The sequence below is a fragment of the Pristis pectinata genome, chromosome 4, assembly GCF_009764475.1.
Source record: "Pristis pectinata isolate sPriPec2 chromosome 4, sPriPec2.1.pri, whole genome shotgun sequence".
Taxonomy (NCBI): domain Eukaryota; kingdom Metazoa; phylum Chordata; class Chondrichthyes; order Rhinopristiformes; family Pristidae; genus Pristis; species Pristis pectinata.
This window is the reverse complement of record NC_067408.1, coordinates 66865057-66882764: the sequence shown is the minus strand read 5'-3', so window position 1 is coordinate 66882764 and position 17708 is coordinate 66865057.

The following is a 17708-nucleotide window of genomic DNA, read 5'->3' as shown; positions in this document are numbered from 1 at the left end:
TAGGTCAGGTAGCATCTGTGGAAGTAGAGACCGAATTAACACTTCAGGTCTAGCACCTTTCCATAAATGACCAGGCAGCGCCTGTGGAAGGGTCATTGACCCGAAATGCTAACTTCGCCTCTATTTCCACAGATGCTGCCCGGCCTGCTGAGCACTTTCAGTATTTTCTTTTTTTTTCAGCTTTAACCTTATTTGCTGAGAGGATCGCGGCGAATCTCTCCGAGTTCCACATTCATGGCACTGAGTTCCACATCTCACTGTTACATCACGCTGCAAAGTGCCTTGTATGGTGGCACCCCTTCTAAACCATCCCTTCCTCTGAATCCTGATATCACATTGCTGCTGTAAAGGTATGCACAAATTATGCAACTCTTGCCCGCACTTTCCATCAAAATGATTGCCTCGTTTACGATTTTGTTTTTTAAAAAATGTACATTAAATGGGCTATCTTTCAGTAAAATAAGTTGTGATCTCCTGGCTAACATTGCTATCTATTAAAATAATTGAAGTCTAAGTTTAAGCTCTGTCATTTATTCTGCTGACCATATTTGGGCATGGTCCTTGTGTGCTGCAGTCAGGCAGCTGGAAACCTGCAACAAGAGCATCTCTTCCCCCGCCCCCCCCCCCCAACCTTGACCCTGAGTGTTAAAAATCCAACAATCTCTGTCTTCAGTATTCTCAGTGAATACACACCAAACCCCCGGGATAAATAATTCCTTAGAATCACATCTGCCTATTAAGACTTTTTTCCTGCACTTCAGTCATGAATTGCCCACCAATTCTGTGCCCTCCTTATTTCCAGAGTCCACATCTAACCCTAAGAATTGTCTACAGCAGGGCTGCCTGCATGTATGTCTATTCAATGCTTCCTTTTAGGACAACCTAGGAATCAACCATGACTCTACGTTGCATCTCCTCAAGGTCAAATATATTCTTGAAAGTAACCTGACCAAAACTGGACAATGCTCTGGATGTGTATTCTCCCTGGGACTCTATATAATACGATTGTTTCACACTCCAAACACCTTGCATCTGTGTTTTGCACCTTCCCCCTTGCTTGCTGTACCTGTCAAAACCATGACTGCTGGTAAGAAAGAGAAAGGCAGCATCACGCATCATCCTAACTTTGGACACACTGTAATTCCATCAGAGTCCATATCATGGAATCCTCAATTCAACAGCATCATGGAAGCTCCTTCATAATATGGAATGCACCAAGGTCTAGCAGGCAGTCCACTGCCATCTTCTTGAGGGCAACTGAGATGGGAGCATAGCTTGGCCTTTCCAGTCACTCCCATTTCCCTGGAATGATTTCTTAACCTCTGAAGATCTGTAACTAGATAACTAAATCACTCCTATGAAAGTTTTCCTTGTCTTGACTGCCTCTGAAAGATCAATTGGTTCTTTAATCCATAACCTCTGAATACATGTGAGCAAGTACAATAGCCACTTATTATAAAGCAAGACTCAAAAAAATTGCAGTGAGATGAATGTCCACACCCTGATTTGGTGGTGTTACTTGAGGGAGTAATGATGGTCAAGACATTTGGAGACCTTTCTTTCCTCGAGTAGTTCTGTGGGAACTTTCCCATTCTAGAGAATCACTAGTATAGTTGGAAGGACCCTGTGGCTTCACATCACATTCAAATGGCTCCAAATGCAGTCTGTCTTCAATGATGTATCTTATTGGTAAGTGATCAAGTCAACAAAGCAATTCCTAATTCTTTTGAGTCAAGTGAAAGAGGTAACATTTTTTGATTGTAGGTTAGAGCACATCAAAGCAGTGGCTATTTTACAGGTGCAGAAGTCTAGACTATTAATTTGGAGAAAATGAATTAATATTCCATCAATTTTGGAATTTGAATTCAGTCTGAAGAATTTGGTGGTTAAAATGCTGGTTTCAATACAAAAGATCTTGAAGCTATTTAATTCACTTTCTCCAAATTATTAGTCTACACTTCTGCATTAACAGCTCTGTAAAATAGCCACTTGTGCTGATGAAGGAAACCTGTTGCCCTCATCCAGTTTGGCCTGCATGTGACTTTAGTCCCACATCAGGAGGGTTGACCCTTATCAATCCTCTGCAGCATGTTTGGCAGGTAACATTGTTGTGCAGGCAATGAGGAATGGGGAGTAAATGCTCACCTTGCCAACAATATCACCAGAACAAGCAATTTTAAAAGAAAATAATTGTCATTCAATTGTCCTGCTGTTATAAGACTTTTGAATGGACCTCTTATAGGATAAAGATGAACTCTTGATCTCTCAGTCTACCTCGTCCTGGCCCTTGCCGTTTATCTGTCTGCCTGCACTGCACTTTCTCTGTAACTGTAACATTATATTCTGCATTCTGTTTTTTTTCCCCCCTTTTTACTATCTCAGTATGCTTTTGTATGGAATGATCTGTCTTTATGGCATGTAAACAAAAGCCTTTCACTGTATCTCAGTACATGTAACGATAATAAACCAATTACCAATAAATAACATTCAAGAGACAATTGATTTAAAAATAAAACAAAACTGTAGAAACTTGATTTGGACAATTCAACTGAATAGCAGCAGTAATTATATATATCACTACATGCAGTATGTCTCCACCAGATTGAAAAGTAAATTAGCACAACTATTGAATTCATGTATTTCTGGACCTGGTATACTGGGACTCAGTCATCTCCAAATAAAGCAGATCCATTAATGAAAATGTTGTTAGGTTTTGTGCAGTAATAATGCCTTCTCCTTTTCTCACGATCCAAAAATGTTTGGTGCTGATAAACATTGATTGCATTGCTATTACTTCTTGTTAATGGATGAGACATTCCCATGTTAATTTTTTCCAAGGGTGCGGTGGCGGGGAGAAATGCTTTGTTGTAACCAGGTATTTGGTTCCTTTGTTTACCGAAAGGGTTTCTTTCCGTCTCCGGGGTGCACTAATTGGTAGCACTGCATTAGATCTGAATAGAGATGTCACATACTGGAATATCACTGCTATATCCTGGAATGCAGAAAACATAAAGGGAATTAAAGACCAGGACCACAAGTAATTTTCCAGCCACTGGACATAGACAAAGACTTTGATTGCAGTTGGAGACGAGAGGTTGTCCTGATATTTGTTCTGTAGCTGGCAGTTGGGATTGAGAGACTTTTCTCCCACTAGATTATATTTTTGCAGTCCCAATGTTCAAGTATGTGAGAAACTGGGGTGGGGAATAGCATGGGGGTGGGGAAGATTCTATTTTCTTAAAACTGATGATTGAGCAATTTGCAATGTAATGTTCCCAGCACTTAACTCAGATGTGCAAGTATTTTGAAATTTACATCTCACCTGGAACATATTTCTGGTCATTTATATCATTGTTGTTTGTGGGCTTTTTTGTGCACAGATTTGTCTCCCATTGTCGCAGCCTGAACTGTGGGAAATGCTGAGTGCTTCTTCTTCATAATTTTAGGGAAAAAAATAAATCTATAAGTTTAAAGTGGCAGACAGTTGCATGGGTGCATCGGAGTGTTACTTGATTTTGCAACTCCCGCCAAGTCCCGTTCAGTCACCATTCAGCTCACTGACATACATTGGCTCCTCGAAAGTCACACATTTAAAATTCTCATCCCAGTGTTCCATTCCTACCATGCTTTCACCCCTCCCCATTTTGCTAACCTCCTGCAACTTCCCAACCCTCTGAGGTATCTGCGTTCCCCCTATTCTGGACTTCTGATCATCACTGATTTCTAATGCTCCACCACTAGTGACCCCCAAGGTCAAAATTTCCTCTCTAGACCTCTCACTCTCACTCCTTTAAGGTGCACCTCAAAATCTGCCACATTGACCAATCTTTTAGTTATCTGCTGTACTGGCCCCTTCTTTGTTTCTGTATAAAGTGTTTTTTTTTTGTCACGGCTTTCCTATGAAGCACCTTGAGGTGTATTACTCCATTAAAGGCACTACAGTGAAATTGGCACCAACGGACACATCAACGAACAAGGAAATGTTCAGACACAGGTAGTATGAATTGGGTATTATTATGCCACATATTCGATTTCAAAATCACTAATAAATAGGATTAACCATTTAAAATGCCAGCTGGGTGAAATTTTACAGGCAATTCATTAAAAAAAATCACTTGAAGGATTTGGACATCACCAACAAGTCCATCCCTAAATAGTTTTGGGAAGGTGGTATGAGTCACCTTCTTGAACTGCTGCAGTACTTCTGGTGAAGGTACTCCAACTGTGCTGTTGGGCAGGGAGTTCCCGGATTCCTACCTCATGACAGTGAAGAATTGGTGATACATTTCTGAGCCAGGTTAGTGTGCAACTTGGAGGGGATCCTGCCAGTGGTGGTGTCCTCATGCACTGCTGCCCTTGTCCTCCTCGGTGGTAGAGACGGTAGGTTTGGTAAGCAGCTGTAAGCTTTGTTGGAGGGGAACTTCTTGAAAATTACATGGGAGGAAGTATCAGACTTTTCACTTTAACTGCTCAGTGCTTCAGTAATTCACCATTATCAAGAGGTCAAGAACTAACAGTGATTCTTATTGCTAAATATGTATAAAAATGTGCATAGTTGCAGCATATGCTTTAAAATTTATGCGTTTACATAGCTGTAAGCATCTGCATACCTACAACATTAAGCAATCCAGAAACAGCTTCTTCCACTCCGCCAACAGTCCATGAACCCATGAACACTACCTCGTTACTCCTTTCTTTTTGCACTATTTATTTATTTTTGTAACATTTAGTAATTTTATGTCTTGGCACTGCTGCAAAACAAATTTTATGTCATATGTCAGTGATAATAAATCTAATTTTGATTCTGAAAGTAAAAAATAAATGAAGGGAAGCTGTATCTGGAGCGAGGGAAGATTGTATTACAAACATTTTCTATATGTCTTGCTTCCAAAGGGTTGAAAAATCCTAGAAGGCAGAAGGGAACAGGAAGGGTTGCCCTGTTTTCCTGGGCTCCTCAGAAAGTTATTACCACTGCAGTGGTCAAAGATAGACCTAATGATCTCAAAGGACATTTGTCAGCTTTCACATTGTTGACAAGTTCAGGACTTCCCAAAATTAATCATCGTTCCTGTCTTCTGTTCACTTAGAGACCCTGCAAAAGTACTTACGCAGTCGTTCTTCATGGGAGTGGAAAGCTACGCTGGTCTCTATACACAGATAGTGACCACTGGCTTGGGAAAAATGCTGCTGTCTCTCGATCACAAAGGTTAGGTTTGAGCCCCTCTCCAGACAGCATGCAATTTTTCTCTCTTTATTTACTCTCCTTACATTGGAGGCAATTCAAGAAAGTTTCATTAGTTTGATTCCTGGGATGAAGGGATTGTTGTATGAGGGCAGGTTGAGCCATTTGGGCCTTCCAATAAGCTTAGAAGAATAAGAGGTGATCTTATTTGAAACATAAAAGATTCTGAGTCATGGAAAACAAATAAAATTGCAGATGCTGGAATCTGAAGCAAAACAGAAATACTGGAAGAATGCAGTTAGTCCAACAGTATCTGTGGAAAGAGAAACCAGTTAATGTTTCAGGTCAAAGACCCTTCATCAGAACTGGATTCTGACTCCAGTTTAGATAAAGGGGTTTCAAGCTGAAATGTTGACTAGTTTCCCTTTCCATGGATGCTGCCAGACTGCCTGAGTTCTTCCAGCATTTCTATTTTTGTATTGGATTCTGAGAGCTCTTGAAATGATCTTTGCCCTGGTGGGGTTATCTGCAACCAGGGATCCTAGTCTCAGGATAAGTTATCATCTCTTTAAGATGGAAAGGAGAAGACTTTTTTTCCCTGAGGGGCCATCAATATTTGGAGTTCTCTAACCCAGGGAGTTGTGGAGGCCGAGATGTTATATCTGGGGCCAACACAGGCAGACTTTTGACTGTAGAGAAGTTAAGGATTATGGGAAAGAGACGGGAATGAAGGCCCGGATCTTATTGACTGGTGGAGCAGGGTAGAGGGGCAGCCTGGAGAGGAGAGCCCCTGAGGAAGAGAGCCCCTGAGGAGGAGAGCCTGGGCATGTGTCTGAATACTAGAGTGGTGTCCAGTGGTTGTGTTTGATAGATCTTTCGTTTGGTTAAAGGCTGTATTCTGACCCTTTAGAGCAAACCAAAAAAAAATTAGTTTTTTTTGCAATTTTCTACCTTCTCTGTTAAAAATAATTTCGCATGCTTAGTAAATAATTGCACTTAATGTCCTACCAATGTATTTTCCCTCCTTCTTTAACTCTTGAGGTTCATTGTTGCCATGACCCAGATCAGCTTTCTGTTCCTCCACTCCAATTGCTTTGATGAGCTTTAGCACTGCCTTACCTCTGCCACATATTCTTCATAATCCCCATGAATAGCAATGATTTATCTTTATTGCTTTCCAAGTGTTAATGGATTGCATAATCTGCTACAGCAGTAGCAACTCTCTGTTGTTTCCAGAATAGTTCTGTCACCTCTGTTTATTTCTTCCTCTGCATGCTCAGTTTTAATCTTGCTTGAAATGTCCTCCCTCTTACGCCCGAGGGGTGAAGCAGTTGCTTCTGACGTCGGTGACGCCCGGGGAGGAGACATTCTAAAAAGGCGTGGATCTCTGACTGAAGAAGCTTCAGTCATAGATCCATTGTGTACATGTGGGAAGAGGAGAATGTGCTAGGGAACCTTGGAGACACTGCAACCATGACCATCTTCAAGAAGGGAGGCAAATTCAGTTGTGGTAACTAAGTGGGCCTGCCCGTGTCTGCCCCTGGGAAGGTCATTGGCAGGCTCCTTCCTCCCAGCAGCTGAAGAGCTGCTTCCAGTTCGGTCACCTTGATGCACAGTGGGCGTGATCTTTACCATGTAACACCCCTGAGAGAAACACAGGGAGCAGCAGCAACCATCTCACTGACCCCACAGAAGTCTTTACCAAGAGGCACTGTGGAGCAGGAATTCACCGCCATCTTACACACGCTTCATGACCACATGCAAGACATGATCTTGATCGATGTGTCCACAACAGATTATTCAATTAGTTCCACTCTCCAGCTTCTTTGCTCTAGGTGTATAAATATTTCCCATATCTCCAGCTTCTCTTTGAAATTTACCATTGAATCTCCTTCTATTGCCCTTGCAATCCACTACATATATACAGTTCTCCTTCCTTCCCCCTTAATTAATCTGTCAACTGTCTTAAATTTATCACCTCTAGTTACCTGTTCTGATACTGGAAATAATTTTAGCTTATTTACTCTTTCAAGGCCCTTCATAAGTTAATGGTTATTAGCTGAGTGAAACATTTATGTTGGAAATGCTGACTTCGTATTGAATTTTACTTTTTATTCATTTACAGAATGTACTCATCCCTAATTGCCCTTGAGAAGGTAATGATGGTGAGGCACCTTGAAACATTGCAGTCCCTCTGGTGAAGGTACCCCAGAAGTATTGTTGGGTAGAGAGTTCCAGGATTTAAACCAGCAATAATGAAGGAACAAGAATATATTTCCAAGTCAAAACAGTGTGTGTCTTGTAGGGGAACTTGCTGGTGATGTTTTTCCCATGTACCTGCTATCCTTGTCCTGCTTCGTGGTAGAGGTTGGGGATGAGGGAGGTGCTGTCGGAGTAGCCAAGGTGAGTAACTGAAGTGCATTTTGGACATAGAAAACCGTGGTACAGCAGTGATAGGGGAGTGAATGTTCAGGGTGGTGGAGGGAGTCTATTCAAGGCAGCTAATTGGTCTTAGATGACATGGAGCTTCTCAAGTGCTGTTGGACCTGTGCTCACTCTGTTAGTGGAGAATATTCTATCACACAACTTGCAGATGGTGGGAAGTGCTCAGGATGTCAATAGTTGAGTCACTCACTGCAGGAATTCACAGTATTTGTGTTACCGGTCCAACTAACTGGTGACGCCCCCAGGGTGTTGATGGTGGGAAACTCAGCATTGGCAATAAGTGCCAAGAGTGAAAAAATTCTGAATGTCAATAATTTATAGAAAATAGTAAAAAAAGGTGTTCATCTGTGTGCTTCAAAGAAATTTGGAATTTCTGGTGATCAGCCAGTTTAATTGTACATTTAATGTGGATTGAACATCTTGCGAGGCCCCTCATAGCAAAGGTATCTAAATCTAGATGTCCTAGGTTTAGGGTAAGAGGTTTAGAGGGAATCTGAGGAAGAACATTTTTACTCATGGGGTGGTTGGAATCTGGAACGCACTGCTTAGAGGACAGTGGAGGTCGAGGCTCTCACAACCTTTAAGAAGTATCCAGACAGTCACTTGAATCAACAATGTACAGAAAGCTATGGATCAAGTGTTGGTAAATGTTATCAGTATAGATATGTACTTGATGGTTGGCACGGAGAGGACAAATCAAAGGGCCCATTTCTGTGCTCTATAACTCTATGACTTAAAGCTTTCCATTTTAGACCCAAGTCCAAACCGTGTGATTCTTGTTGAAGCAGAGGGGATGAGCTGCGTCAATCATTTTTGGAAATATTGCAGATTTGGTACTGTAGGATTATCTGCACTACAATAAGATGCATCAGCTTTTAATCACTCCACAAGATAGCATGATTAAAATTTATTGAAACAATATGTCAGATATATCATGCAGCTTTCCTGCACTGATCCACTCTAACTCTTCCTTTTCTTTTAGATGGACTTAAGGAACGCAGAGATACTATTTGAAGGAACAGTGTCTGGCCAATATTTGTTGCTCCACCAGCTTCTCCAGAAAGATGATTTATCATTTGTCTTTTATCTCAGTGTTGCTGCTGGAATCTTGCTGTGCACAAACTGCATTTCCTCTACCACTGCGCTGAGTGCACTTCGAGGATACTTTGTTGGGTGTAAAATCCTTGGCAGGCCCTGAGGCCAGACGGATACCATTTACATCCAAATCTTTATTGTCCCTTCAGGAGGGCACAGATTGGTTTGGTTGAGTCCAGTCACATGATGCTTTCTGGCGCTGCCCTTCATTGCTATGGCAACTGGCTGCGTGGTTGATGGAGAACCCCTGCCTGCTGTTGGAATGTATTTTATTTGTGTTGGGTAGGGGGGTGAGGGTATTCAACATTTAGACATTTTTGCTTGTTTATCAAATGCTTTCTAATGCACAAGTTTTAATTCACAAACACCAGCATTTTTGTACCTAATGGCAAAAAGTTAATGGATTAAAAAGAGCGATGGGCTTCTTCCAAGGGCTTTTTGAGGCCAGTGGGTGGGCAGTTTTAGAGATGATTATGACTCAGAGACAAGGATAGTTTCCATCTTCAGCAGGGACCTAGCCAAGCAATTAATATCAATACCATGGCTCCCACAGCAAGGAACAAGGGAGGGTTCTTATTTGTGTTTGACTGGCAGGCTTGGGAGCCAATCATTAACACATAGAGAATCATAGGGTCATAAACACAGAAACCGGCCATTTGGCCCACTGATTCTATGCCGACCATCAAACATCCATTACCACTGATCATAAACTAATTTCACTTTATTCTCCCGACACTCCCATCAACTCTACCATTCACCTACACACTAGGGGCAATTTACAGTGGCCAATTAGCCAACCAATCCGCATGTCTTTGGGATGCAGGAGGAAACAGTGCCCGGGGAAATCCATATGGTCACGGAGATAACGTGCAAACTCCATACAGCAATGCCGGAGGTCAGGATTGAACCTGGGCTGTTGGCGCTATGAGGCAGCAACATTACCAGCTGCACCACTGTGCCACCCCTTTCTCTCTCTATGGATGAGCCGGCATCAACAGGTTTGAGTGATGTACATTAAGAGCATCAGGATTGCCTTGGTTTCTCATTGGGTGTTGGGTGTCCATGGGTAAGATATGACTATGTCTTTCTTGCATGTGTAAACCTAGTGCTGGCTAGCCTTAGGATTACCATGGTATGAAGCAAGTGTACCCTGGTGTATCTTATTCTTTATGGTACAAATATCATAGTGAGTAGATGTAATCCTCTAGAAGACTGCATGCTGTTCATTCATTTGGGGCACGTAAGTTAACCATTTAATTTACAACCTGGCTTGTCTCCTTCTGCGGGACAGAAGAGGATGTGTTTGGCACAGTCAAGCTCACAACATCCAATACACACACTATTAGGGCTCTTAATGTTGGGGCCTTTGGCTTAGTGCAACACACTAAGTTCTGTATTTTCTTCGTCCAACTCGGTTTTGCACTAACCCTGCACTAATTTTGTATTCTGTATATACTGTTTTTTGCACTATTTGTACTTGCACAATTTTTTGTCTCTGTTTATTTTATGTCCTCTGTTCTATATATGTCCTCTGTTGTGTGAGTCTGGGGGAAACGAAATTTCGTTCCTCCATGTGTTTTTATAGCATGTGGGTGAATGACAATAAAGTATAACTTGAACTTATACCTTTTGATTTACTTGCTCTCAGCAGGCAGGAGAAGTGATCTCTGGATCACACAGAGCACATAGAGTGGCCAGTGACACTGAACCATTTAATAAGGATTCCACAGTTGATGCCTTCTTTCAGTATTGTCCAACCATCTTCAAGAGGCCAGTGGGTACTGTTGCCCTGCTTTCCACTAAGTAGTATATTGCTGATCTTCCAAGCATCAGTGTCGTCCTCTGTGGGAGATCATGGCAATTCTTCCAAGTTGACTGATTTAGCAAGGTCAGGCTGGCACCGCTGGAGCTGTGAGGTGGTTTCGGCTCTGGCGACCACCTCCTACTACTGTCCTCAACTCCCACTCTTGACCATAGAGATTTTTCCATCTCTGTCCCAATTCCATGAGAGACTCTACAGCCCTTTGTTAAACAGGAACAACTTTCATTTATGTGGCACCTAAACATTGAAAATATCCCCAAGGCTTTTGATCAGACACTGCCCCATGAGACGACTTTAGGTCAGGTGGTCCAAAGTTTTGTTCTAAAGGTCGTTTTTAAGCAGTGTTTTAAAAGCAGAGTTAGGGTTACAGTGAAATTGTTAAGGGCTACACGTTTGTGTTATATGTGGTAATTGTTAAGCACAGTGGGACTCTCCCTGAGCATGTGGTGTGCTACAGTGAGCTGAATCACCACCCTTATTGCACACAACTTTAATGCTAACACATGCAGAATACATTTGACATTTCTGCTGCAATATCATAAGGTGCAGACACCAAAGATATGTTTTGAGTTTGATCGCAGGAGTACGCTATCATCATAGGATAATTTTCAGGGTCAGTCCCTACCTAATCCACTGTCTCCCAGTGAAGAAGGGTCTAGTATCATCATGGCTGGTCACAATGTCTTCAAAATTACAGGAGAGGCCTATGACAATCCCCATCAGCCATAATGTGCTCTCTGTTTCCATCTCACACCCACCCTCGTGCTTCATACATCTCTTGTCAACTTAAGAGGCATGGTCTCTGTCAGAAGGTCTGGGGTATCATTGAATTCTCAGCGTCCAATGAGGAGGTTACAGAAATGGCGAGGCTGCTTCATGGAAACCAATTCTGTCACCAAACAGTTTCATTTAATCATGGACACCTGTTCAGATCTTACTTTGCTTCTGTCGACCGTGACCTCCTGCTTCTCCAAGCGCAAGCTCCCCAGGAGAGACACTTCCCAAATTTGGAGCTTGCCCACCATGGCTAATTAAAACTAATCCCTAAATTCAAGTGAGGTTAGTAAAGTCAGATAGACAGGGAGATCCAAATAGGAACAAGGTCGCAAGCGGAAAATGGTCCTCTGCATGAAGACTATCACCTGCCAGCATTCCTGCCTCCCTTTTCTAGCCAGTATACAGCAAGCCCAACAAAGCCGAGAAGATGGAGGGACTATCAGCCGGAGGGCATGTTTTTGGCAGTGAGCATAATTCAGTTTGACAGAGCATGGGTTATGAAAAGGACCAGAAACTCACACATCCAACAGTTACATGTGTTAACACAAGCTCCTTTGATTAACTCTGGCTTAATCAAAAGTCCAGGATGTTGCAGAGAGAAGATATAATGACTGCTGAACCAAGTTTTAACACAGGTCTGATCAAAACTCAACGCCACCTAACAGCACTATCTAATTCCAATTAAAGGTGAAAATTCAGCTTCAGAAAAATCAGTAGGCACTTTAATTTAAAAAAATGGTTACAACAAATGGAATATTGTACAGGATTAGTTCTCTATAACATCAAACAGACACCCTGTGCCATTTTGGTGATGGACTAAAAGGTGCTTGGTGATGGTCCACTAGAATTTGAACCAATAGGACAAATGAACTAATCCCATGTATCTAGTGGGTGTTTTAGCCAGAGAGCAGCACCATAGAGTTGTACAGCATAGGATCAGGCCCTTTGGCCCACCACATCTATGCCGATCATCATTCCTATCTATACTAATCCCACTTGCCTGCATTGATTCCATATCTCCCTATGCTTCAAGTACCTGTACAGATGCTTCTTAAATATTATTACCATTTCTGCCTCCACTACCACCTCTGGTAGCTCATTCGTTACTCTTTGAAACATTTACCCCTCAGATCCCCATTAAACTGCCATCCTCTCACCTTAAATCACCACTTCACTCTCTGTTCATTGGTGCCAGTGGATAAGTCATCCTGCAATGATGTGTGGCTTCATTTTGGAAGTAAACATGCATGTTCCGAAAGACATTCAGTACTCAAAAGGGCGAACTTATGCTGTTTCACTTGCACGATGTGCATCAGAGGCAAATCATCTTGTCCATGCAAAAAAAAATTCCAGCTTGGATGAGAGATCGGTGGAAGAATTTTGGTGTTCTCTTTACAGCTCAGAGTGAAGAGAGGTTTAATAAAGGTGTTGTGATGTGGGGTTTTGATAAGGCAAATAGAGTTTTTTTTCTAGTGTCACCACACATTTAAACTAACTAGCATGAGATCCTGGGGAGATGTGGAGGTTTAGTGTTAGTACAGCAAATCTGAAAGGATGGTCAAAGTAGATGGAGTATATAGTAGGGAAGTGTGACTAACCCAGATACAATGAGCCAGTCATCATCTCCACGTGCTGCATGGTGTACCTCTGAGTTATCCAGAGTCCCAGCTAATGCTGTCTCTGTGGGATTACCTTAGGTGTCGCTGTTCCAAAATCATTTGCGGCAGGAGTTTTGTGGTGATACAGGTGGAGTGTAGAAATAATCCTGCTTGGCCACATCAGCTCCAAATGCTTGGCAGAGGAGGGAAGTAAAATCATGGCAAACAAAGGAGCAATGTTGCACTGCACTTGTTTAACCTGCTCACCAGTGCTGCAAACGTGTGATTATTTGGCCTGTTGAAGGTTCGACATTAACTCAGGGTTTGAGACGGGTTTGAGACGGGTTTGGGTGGCTCAGCGGTTAGCACTGCTGCCTCACAGCTCTAGAGACCCAGGTTCAACCCTGAGCTCCGGTGCTGTCTGTGTGGAGATTGCACATGTTGGTTTTGCTGTGACGATGTTGGTTTCCTCTGGTGTCGCAGTTGCCTCTCACATCCCAAAGATGTGTGGGTAGATTAAGTGGCCACCATCATCACTAGGCATTGGTAAGTGTCGAAAGATTCCAGAGGCAGTTGATGGGCAGACACGTTGGAGGATGTGTTGTAGGGCAGAAAGGGGGCAGAGGAAATGGGACTGATGCGATCACGCTGCAGGCATAGATCCAATGGGCTGAATGGCCACCTGCTGTGCTGTAGGAAGCAAGGGCCTGTGAATTGGCATCACTACACCCAGAACGTGTCCTGATGCCATCCCGTTTAAATGTGGACCCTGTTCCAAAACAGAACCACAGCAAACAAAAAATGGCACCAACATTTATATTATCTGAAAAAAAATGTTAAACATATCAACTAACTTGTGTGACCAGTCACCATGGAGAATTAACCGTTATCTATCTGAAGGGATTTTGTCAGTGGTGTCTGCTTTGTGCTATTAAAGAAAGATGGGTGGCAAGTATATAATGGTGTTAACCAAGATCTACTCCTGATTCAATGCCAACAGCAAACAGGTGTGAAATATAAATATAGCAGAAGTGGGCGCAAAAGGGGCTGATTTTACAGGTAGAAAGTCAGGCAAACATCCCACGATCTCCTGCTATAAGTACTGATAGTTACTGGGCATCAGTGACCAATGGGTCAGAGGTCCACTTCTGATCTATACCGTCTTCAGTGCGTCCCTCTTGTTGTTTCTATGTTAGTTTAATTTTTTATAATTCTGTTTTATCAATAGACTCCATTTTAAATTTACATCATGGAAAACACACAACATTTGACCATGGGATGTGGATCTCATTGGCAATGAGATCGGCATTTATTGTCCATCTCTAATTGCCCCCACACCAAGGAGTCAACTGCATAGGGTGGGTCTAGACTGATGTACAGGCCAGACCAGGTAAGGATGACAGATTTCCTTGTCTAAAAGATATTACTGAACCAGATGGGTCTTTACGAAAATCCAGTAGTTTCATGGTTACTGTTACTGAGACAAAGTTTAGTTCTAGAATTTAAATTTCTCACCTGCTAGGGTGGGATTTGAACTTGTCTCTGCATTACCAGCCTAGAACTCTGGCTGCTAGTCCAGTAACTTAACCACCATGCCACTCTATCCAGGCTCACTGAGTATAGCCTAAGTAGGTGATTCTGTTGTCCACTGGTACGTTCTAATTTATTTGACTACAAAATGGGAAGGCTTATATGAAATTGCTCACAGGCAAACTGGGGTTACCACTGCTGTATTTCAAAACTAAGGCACAGGGATTGTGTTGTTGCTGCTCCCTCCTCTTACAGCAGCATGTCAGTGGCAGCCTTCGACTGTGAGCATGGTTGGTGTTGCTTAGCTGTCTGTCAAAGTTTGCATGGGTGGGGCAGGCTTTGCCTAGCCTGCTGTTCCTGTGGGAGATGGGACTAGCTTAAATGGGCATCTTGGTCAATATGGACAAGTTAGGCTGAAGGGCCTATTTCTGGGCTGTATTGCTCTGAGACTACGATTGCTGCAAGGTAGGGTTGAGTTTATTTCAATTGACAGTGCACCCATTGACGCCAAAGTCCAGGCTCAGCAACTTTGTCCATGGAATGGTTCCAGGATGAAGGCCGTCCAACATTAATTCAGCCTGGGATTGGCTTAAATTAGATCTTAGTTGGTTGGATTGACAATATGAGCATGTTATACAGGCTGTGCACATTTTGTTAGGGGTAGCCAATTTCCTACTTACATACATGGCTTCCTGTCCAATATGGGGCTTTTGGCAGGCCTGACTTGAAAAGATTTTGCTGTTCCTTCATTGTCACTGAGTCCAAGTCCTGGAACTCCCTATTCAACAACAGCGTGGGAGCATCTTCACCAGAAGCATAGCAATGGCTGAAGATGGTGGTTCATCGCCACTTTCTCAAAGCCAATTAGAGATGGGCACTGAATGTTGGCCTTGCCAGCAATAGTGGGCTCCCTCATGTGAGTTTAAAAAGCCTGAGATAGGGGCATTTATTGCTCAGGGGAGAGTAGCAATGGACTGCTGGGATTACTGCACTCCATGTGGTGCTGTACTCCCATGGTGTCAGGAGATAGGTACTGACCCAGCCATGAAGAAGCAACAGTGAACATAGAGTCTCAGCCCAATCAAAAGCAATTTAATGAGGTACACTGTCCTTGACAGAGTCAGGATGTTCTTCCAGGGTCTCCCTCAAGGTCGGGGATGACTTGCTTTCACTACTGTTCCCTTGGCTTTAACATGGCTGATCTGTCCTGCATGGGATCTTCAAACCCTACCCCACAGGGCAGGTGGGGGAATGTTTGGAAACTGCATACTCATTCCACTTGGCTATCGTGTGCTCCCAGAGAGACTGAAAGTGCTCTGTGTGCTTTGCCCTGTGCTCTTCCATCAATCAGAGCGGGCGGGCTCCCAAGAGTCAGTAAGGATGTTACACTTCCGAGGAGGCTTGTAGGAGGGAGACACAAGAGAGGTGGATAATCTGTATCCTGAGATGGAGGCAGAGAGATCAAGAAAGGGGAGGGAGGTGTCAGAGATGGACCAAGTGAATCTAAGGGTGGGGTGGAAGTCGGAAGCGAGGTTGGCGAAATTGACGAGTGCCGCACGGGTGCAGGAAGCAGCACCAATGCAGTCGTCAATGTAGTGGAGAGGGAGTTGGAGAGCAGTGCTGGGGCAGATTTGGAACATGGATTGCTCCACAGAGCCAATGGATGTCTCTGAGGTGTCACCTCCACTCCTGGAAACCTCTTCTTGTGACAGAGCTCAGTGCCTGCTTCGGGAAACTGCATGGATGAACGTGGCTCACCTGTCGGAGCTGGGTGAGTGAGATCAGAGCCTTTATCCTGGGGCCATTGGCCCGGAACAGGACATTGTTGTTGGGTGGCCTATCTTGCCAATAGATTTGCAGGATTTTGCGAAGGGATAATTGATGGTGCCTCCCCAGGGCTTTGAAATGTCTAATGTTGGTTATTCAGGTCAGGAGGGAGGAGATCAATGCTGCTTGGTAGACCGCAAGCTCGGTGCTGGGTTTGATGTCTCGGTCTTGCACTGCCTTTTCCTTCCAGCAATATTGGTGTTTTACATCATCGATGTCTTCCCTCAATGAAAGAGAACGGAAGTGATCCACATTGACCAGGGAATCTCCACGGATCTTGATTGTCAGTGGGAGGTGTTCTGTGGTGTGAGTAGTTTCATGAAGGACCTCTCCCTTAGACAAGGCCCATCCTCTTGTGCCCCTTGCTTTAGGAACCAAAGACCATTGGAGGTTGGTCTCCAAGTGTGTACATGTTGGAGTGGTTTTCTGGATTGGAATCAATGAAGGTTGAAAAGTTTCCTGCTTCTGCAGGTTATCTTGACTCCAGTGGGAAGCTTGGAGTTATGAAGTATTGCATTGTGGAAGGTTGAGAAGGTGGTAAGTGAGGTAGACCCCAGAAAAGGAAAAGCAAAAAAAAACTGTAGATGCTAGGAAATCTGAAATAAAATGTTGGAAACCCTCAGCAGGTCGGGCAGCACCTGTGGAGAGATGTTGCCTGAGCTGCTGGGTGTTTCCACCATTTTCTGTCATTGTCTCACTCCAGTCTGCACTGAGATTAGCTCTGCGTTGGTGAAGTTCATGGCTATCATGGGGCAGACGGAGGAAGGCCACAGATTTCTGAGGACAGCCAAACCTGTGTGGGATGCTACAGTTCTCCTCAATTGACCCGGTCAAATCAGGAGGGCATCAAATTGCTGACTGTAAACTTAATTTGTTTTGGGTTAATAGTAATGCTAAAACAATGTCAATGACCAGAAATACTGTGCCCTTTGGTTGAAATCTGAGGTCTATAAAACAAACTTGCACATTTTGGCAGGAAGGAGTTGTAGATACTTTTGTTAAGAATGATCTGATGACAAGTTTTGTGACCACCCACCCCCCTCCTTCATCAGGACTTTAATTCTTGGCAGCAAGATATCTCTGGATGTAAGCACAGCACTACTGTGATCACCAACAGACTTTCATTCTTGAAGCCTTTGATGCATTTTGGATTTCTGACAAGTACTTGGTATCGGATGTTTAAAATGTGGCCAGTTCAGAAGGAATCTTTTTTTTAAGCCGCCCCTCATCTTGGATGCTTCTGAACAGCTGCATTTGTTAAATCAGTGCGAACCTCACCATGACCCCAGGAGCAAAGTGACTGGGGTAACCGTTATGAACTTCTCCTGCCTCCCACTTGTTAGCCTACAACAGGATAATCTGATGCCTGCTGTTTGTGCTCTATCATTCGCCTTAATGACATCAGGAAGGAGACCTGGGTCCACAGAATGGT